This window comes from Cynocephalus volans, chromosome X (genome assembly GCF_027409185.1).
Source record: "Cynocephalus volans isolate mCynVol1 chromosome X, mCynVol1.pri, whole genome shotgun sequence".
Classification (NCBI taxonomy): domain Eukaryota; kingdom Metazoa; phylum Chordata; class Mammalia; order Dermoptera; family Cynocephalidae; genus Cynocephalus; species Cynocephalus volans.
The window spans coordinates 73459450-73466930 of record NC_084478.1 but is presented as its reverse complement, the minus strand read 5'-3'; the positions used below and the strand labels follow the sequence as shown (position 1 = coordinate 73466930).

The following is a 7481-nucleotide window of genomic DNA, read 5'->3' as shown; positions in this document are numbered from 1 at the left end:
AAAAATATAGGTGAAAACTTCAGCAGTTAGGACAGGGCACAGGCTTTGTGAACATGAGTCTGAAAGCACAAGCAGCAAAAGAAAAAACTAAACAGATGGGACTATAACAAACTAAAAAGTTTCTGCACAGCAAAGGAAGCAATCAACAGAGTGAAATGACAAACTACAGAGCAGGACAAAATTTTTGCTAACTATGCATCCAACAAGGGATTAATATCCAGAATATACATAGAACTCAAACAATTGTACAGAAAAAAACCAAATGACCCAATTAAAAAATGGGCAAGGAAGAAATACAAATGGACAATAGATACATGAAAAAATGCTCAACATCACTAGTCATCAGGGAAATGCAAATAAAACCATATTGAGATACCACCTCACTGCAGTTAGACTGGCTATAATCAAAAAGATGGTGAATAACAAATGCTGGCGAGGGTGTGGAGAGAAGGGAGCACTACTGCACTGTTGGTGGGACTGTAATTTAGTACAACCACTGTGGAAAACAATATGGACATTTCTCAAACAAGTACAGATAGATCTTCCATATGATCCAGCAATCCCTCTTCTGGGTATATATCCAGAGGAATGGAAATCATCATGTCGAAGAGATACAGGTGCACTCCCATGTTTATTGCAGCTCTGTTTACAATAGCCAAGATATGGAAACAACCAAAATGTCCATCTATGGATGATAAGGAAACCGTGGTATATATACACTATGGAATACTACTCTGCCATAAAAAAGAATGAAATATTCCCATTTGCAACAACATGGATGACCCTGGAGAAACTTATGTTGAGTGAAACAAGCAAAGCACAGAGGGATAAATACTGCATGAGCTCACTCATATGTGGGAGCTAAGAGAGAAAGGAAGGCAGGAAAGAAAGACCACAGTAGTGCTGTGATCCAACAGAGGGAGGGAATATTCTTAGGGCAGCAAAGTGGACTGGGGGGAGAGGGGGAGGGGAGGGAGGTTGTGGGATAATTGGGAGGGGACAAGGGATACAATAGTAATTTCTGGTAATGGGTATGCTCCCAGTATGAATCTGGCCCTCACATCATGGGCAGGAGGGGTGACAGTTAGCTTTGTATCTCAGGAATAGTCTTAATAAATTTTAAAAAAGGAAAAAAATGAAAATAAAAGAACATTCTGAGAGGCAGAAAACTCCGTGAAGCCTGGACACATCAAGCGAACCAACCAAGAGTATAAATAAAGAAGGTGACGTACAGCTATCACAAAGTCAGTAGGAAAATAATGCGTGCAATGAACTACCTGTACAGTCAAACGAGGGTTGGGGGCCGGATTCAGCAGTTCCTTTGAGACAGTAGAGCTCCTTCCTCCACCTAGGCTGGCTAATGAAAAGGAACTGGTTTAGGTAACTGGCTTATTTAACCTACTGTTGAACAATCAAATCAAGGAAAACTGCTGACAACATTCCTAGACAATGCTAACATGTTCAGAATGCATGCCAGTACTCAGCATGTTCCCTATATCTTCCCAGGTGAAATTAAGTGTAGCTTATACATTCCCCTGAGGATTCTTTTAGTTTATATTATGTGGGAATCCATCACTTGTCTTCCTAAGAACTGACACTGTGTCAAAGACAGTTCCCTGGATAGATTTTTAGACTATACATTTTATACGTTTAATCTTTAGATTTCTCTTTAGGGTGTGTGTGGTCTTTTGAATACCCTTGGGCTGTGTCCTCATCTACACAGCCCCTGGGCATTAAAATCCCATTAGTCTAGTGGGATTGCTTTAAAAGAGGAAACTTATTTTAGTGATGGACCAGAATGGAAAAGAAGGTTTCTGATGTACGGGGCAAGGTTTTCAATAGAGGCATGGTCACTTCCAGAATATCTAATTCTACCCCTAACCCATTGATATCATCAGACTCCAAAAAAGATAATATTCCATATGCTATCACTAACTTTAATAAGTTTTAACACATTTGAAACTGAGAAATTCTGAAGTTTGAGATTTAATAGTAGGCTTTAAATTAAGTCAGTAAATCTGGCTTTCACAGAATAGATGACCAAAGAAAAGCATCCTCCAGCCCTACAATTCCAACACCCTTGGTGTCACTCTTTCTTGAGAATTATCTTCACTACAGTTTCTAGACACTGTTCTATATTACAATAAACTCACTTTATAATGGGAGAGGTTCACATCAAGGATACATATGAGCACCCTACTACCATTTACCTTCTAAGACTGCTATGAAAAGTTTGGGCAGCAAAATTTTATGAACTTTATGAATTCAGTGTCAAGGCACACACTTAATAAACACTTCTACAGTCTAGGTAGTTTTATGTTAAATTGGGCCTAGTGAGGTGGGAGCTACCTGTATTCCACGCTTTAATTTTCATTATCGTTTCACTTATGTACTGTCCCTGGCCAGTAGTCACATACTGTCATCAAGTTGAGCACAAGAAACTTTAGTGCGTATTTGACTTCTTCATATATAACTCCACAGAATCAACAACTTGATGTGATTTTACCCATATCAAAAACATTCTGGATGTCCAATGATCATTTCTATTCTTAACTCTCCATGTGTGCTAACTTCTGTTTCATTTAGTCTTTTTTCAGAGGTCCTCAGAACATGTAGCATTAGCTAGAAATTTGCTCCCACCCATGCCCTTGTCCTGGTACCTCAATGTGGTAAATGTTTTTGTGGTATCCTCATGTGGTCAGGGAATGACAGCAGCTTCAGGAACATTGGTTTCTTAATTGGTCCAGTTTAATACAGGCCTTCAGATGCCTGGTTCCTTACAATAGAAGGCTTTTGAAATTCTGCTCTTATTAGTCTTAGGGTCTTGATGTAATTCTAAATAATCTTTTGCTGCATATATCTCCAAAACTGCAAAATACCTTTTCTTTCTCCTAACTACATTAATTACATTACTTAATTAATGTTACCCCTAAACATCCCTTCCAATGTGCTTTTCTCCTCCTGCCATAAATCCAGTGATTCTGTAGCTTTTATTTTAGCTCCAAACACAAAAACTTACATTTTATTAGAATAGTTTTGCTATTAGGGCGTCCAAAGACGTCCTCAGTCATAACCTAGATCTCAGCTGGGCCCTATCATTCAAAAATGTAAGGTAAATCCTCCTTGTTACTCTTTATCTATATGGATCTTCTAACCAACTAAACACATCCAAGAATTCACCCATATAATTTTATGTGTGATATCTATCTTGTGCTGTTGTTAAGCACACACCTATATCACAGTTAGTTCCATTCATTAACTCATTTCTTCATGCTGGAAAATACTTTATGATGACTTATAAGAAGTGTCAAGAGATTTCCGGTGTGCACAACAGGTTTATTGCAGCATTATCCACTCATCATTTGTGTGTGTGTGTGTGTGTGTGTGTGTGTGTGTGTGTGACTGTGTAAGTCAAGCCATTCTACCCTGTATGTAGTTATATGTCATTTTTTTATTTTTATTTCCTTAATAACAAGATATGCTGATTGATATGAAGATTACTAAATGCATATTTGTCATCTCTCTCTGTCTTCCTTGATGAGGTGTGTATTCTGATATTTTGGCTATTTTTAAGTCAGGATATTTGCTTTTTTATTGTTGGGTTTTAAGAGCTTTCTGTATATTTTTTGATACAAGTCCCTTATCAGATGTGTTTTGAAGTTATCTTTCAGTTGGTGGCTTTTCTTTTCATTTACTTAACAGTGTCCTTCCCACAGTGGAAGCTTTTTGTTTGATGGGTTTCTTAAAAATATTTTTGTAGAAGGAAAACATTACTTGCTCTTGAAAAAAAAAATCTGTATGAAGTAGAAATTGGTTTCAACAATATAAGTAGAGAATATATTCTAAAAAGTGGGGGGAACTGGATACAAACTTCTGGCAGCAATGTAACAGAACAATCCCGTGTGGTTAGGCTGAGCTCAACATCTAACAAGGACAAAAGCTTTGTCTGTAGTAAATTTTAAACTATACCTGGAGAAATGTTACAGTGTACCTAAACCAAATTGAATTGTTTTTAGAAGTGCTGTAAAGTTTCACACAGTAAAGGATTTTTTTACACACACACATCAATTTCACAGTCAGAATTTCATAGGATATACCTAAACACAGAAGAGAGCATTCATGCAAGATATCAAATTCCTTGAAATAATAATGCATGTAATTCAAAATGATTACACTATGATTACATGTAGGGCTTTCTGCAACTACAAGGTGGTGGTAATAAAAAGCATGGTCCCCAGTATGAATATCTTGAAAGCAGCCACCATTTTTTTTCTTCTTGTGTGTGTGTTCTCTTTCTGCAATTTTTCATCATTTTTCTTGATCAACACTGATGTTGTTTCTGCCTCAACAAAAGTCGTGAAAACAAAATTGTAATCCTTGAACATACCACTTTGGTAATCAAGATCTTAAAGGTTTTACCTTTAATTTTCTGGGATGAAGAAAGCACCATGTAATATTTGGAACACTTATGTACAAACAGGATGGTCACAAATGTTCTTGGCTTGAAGACTCCGACAACTTTTCTGATCAGTTCGTCATCAGGGTTCTTACTGAAATTTGTTTCAAAGCTACCATAAGAAAATGGTAGTTCTGGAGTGATTGTGAGTCATCTAATAAACTTACTCTGATTTCATTTCATGCATCAGATGAATACAAAGATTGAACTGTATGTCATCAATGGCAGAATCTGATATAAGGTCAAAAACTCTGCTATCACAAGAGTCATCCATTGCAGTCACGATATTTCATGTACAACTGGTTCATAACTACCAAGTCAACCTCACTCATGAGAATTTCCAGGGTTTGATCTTGCTGACTGATTACTTGACTCTGGGAAATCCAGAGTATACAATACCAACAGGCAGAATTAATATGTCCATGGGTTTAACAAAACTCATAGAGCTATTTACTAAAAAAGATGGATTTTACTTTACGTAAGTTATACCTCAACAAACTTGACCCAAAAAGCAAGAAAGGAGGAGAGGGGAAGGAGTCGGAAGAAGAGAAGGAAAAGGAAAGAGGAAAGACAACTGAAATGAGGATGTCCCAACATGGTCAAGTGCTATGGGTTAAATGAGTCCTACAAAGTTTTTGTATTGGAAACTTAATCTGCATGGTAACAGTGTTAGGAGGATGGGAGATCCTATTATGGTAATTGAAAGGTAGGGACTTTAAGTGGTGATTAGATTGTGAGGACCGTGTCCCTATGAATGAATTAATCCATTCATGGCTGTGGCTCCGATGGCTTTAAAAGGAAAGCAAGTGAGGAGGTTAACTATCTTTCACATCCCATTCTCTCACCATGTGATACCCTGAGTTGCTGTAGAGAGTCGCCATCAAGAAAAAGGCCCTCACTAGATGTGTTACTTGGACCTTGAATTTCACAGCCCCCAAAACTGTAATAAGTAAATTTTATTTCTTTATATAAAAAAAGAATTAATACGTCCCAAATAATATGCTGCTCCATTAAGGAAAATTGCACTGAGAAAGACTTTTTTTTTTTTCCCTGAAAATCCTGGTGTGCGTACCATGGGTGAGAAGGCTTCATAAAATCCTTACAAAAATAACAGAAGCTTTAAACTGAGTCAAACCAATTGTAATACCTAGTAAGCTTCAACTGGGGAACCAGGGCTTTTAGCAAGAGGGTGTTGCTATGTGTCTTTAAAATGAAACAACTCTTGCAGCTGTGCGTTGTTTCATCCCTGCTACTAAAGTTAAGATACTTTTTTATGTGTGGCTATAATCTTATATTAACTAAAACGATAATTAAATTTTCTCAAATTTAAAAAATGCTCGGAGGAGTAAAAGTTGAACGTGAGTCTGTTGGAAATAGAGGCAAACACATTTCAGTCTCTTGCTTCTCATTAGAAAAAGTAAAGTGAGTGTTAACTAATGTTGCCAACTGCTATGAGTCAAATGTGTCTCCCGAAATTTCATGTGTTGGATTTTAATTATCTGATCATTTTCTCTTTTTTCTTTACATATCTTACTAATGGTTTCATAATTTTGTTGATCTTTTTGAAGGACAAGGTCTCAGTTTCGTTTATTTTCTCTATTGTTTTTATATTCTCTGCTTACAATGTTTACCACTTTGGAGAACTGCCAAAGATTTTTTTTCAAGTGGCTGCATTTTATTGCAACCACACCTACAATAGGTGTGGGTTCAATTTCTCTACACCCTTAGCAGTATTAGTTGCTGTACTTTTTTTTTTATCGTAGCCATACAAGTAGTTATAAAAAGGTTTCTCACAGTGACTTTCATCTAATACCCCTAATAAGTAAAGATATTGATAACTTTTCATATGTTCATCAAGAGGACATTAACTTCTAAACATAATTCTGTACTTAACATGAGAGTTTCAATATACTAGAAGCAAAAATTTATGGGGCTACAAGAAAAATAGTAAAATCCATAATTAAAGGTAATAGATAGAATAGAAAATTAGCAATTATGTAGAACTGAGCAATGCCATCAATCAAACGGATAATATTGGCATTTATAGAAGAATTTAGTAAAGGAAATCAGAATGCAAATTATTGCCAAAAGCTCATGAAATGTTCAGTGTGATAGAACATATCTTAGTTCATAAGACAGCCTTACCAAATTTTTTAAAAAATTGTTTTACATTCCCATGAACAGTGTATAAGAGTTCTCCTTTCTGCACATCCTCATCAGCATTTATTTTTTGTCTTCTTAATAGGAGTCATTCTTGCTGGGGTGGGATGATATCTCATTGAGGTTTTGATTTGCATTTCCCTGATGATTAGTGATGATGAGCATTTTTTATATATCTTTTGGCCTTTTGTATGTCTTCTTTCAAAAAATCTCCTTTCAGATCTTTTGCCCATTTTTAATTGGATTGTTTGGCATTTAAAAAATTTATTTATTTTTTTAATTGACACGTACTGATTATACATATTTCTGGGGTACAGAGTTATATTTCAATACGTGCATACAATATGTGATGATCAAATCAGAGTAATTAGCACATTCAAAATTGCAGAAATGTACAATAGCCTTGTGACGAGGACATCTGAGTTCCTCACTGCCATTTAAGAACATACAGTCAATTATTGTTAATGATAAATGCCTAGCACAACTCTACACTGCTAGAAGTTATTTTTCCTAACTTGCTGTAATTTTGTATCCATTCACCACCCTCTTTCTAATCCCCCTGCTTCCTCCCCTTCCCAGGCTCCACTAACCACCGTCCTACCTTCTACTTGTAAAAGTTCAACTTATTTTTGTTAGCTCCACATATGAGCGAGATCATGCAACATTTATCTTACTGTGGCTGACATATTTTACTTAACATAATGTCTTATAGGCTCATCTACATTGCTGCAAACACCACGGTTGCATTATTTTTCATGACTAAGTAGTACTCCACCACATCAATGTACCACCTTTTCTTTATCCTTTCATGAGTTGATTGACGTCTGCGTTGATTGCATATCTTAGCTAGTGTGAATAGGGCTAC

At 36.3% G+C, this 7481-nt stretch overlaps 1 pseudogene; it reads right to left on the bottom strand.

Annotated features, from left to right (window-relative positions):
- Positions 1–932: 932 nt before the first annotated feature.
- On the bottom strand, positions 933–4846 carry LOC134368045 (S-adenosylmethionine decarboxylase proenzyme-like; annotated as a pseudogene).
- Positions 4847–7481: the final 2635 nt, after the last annotated feature.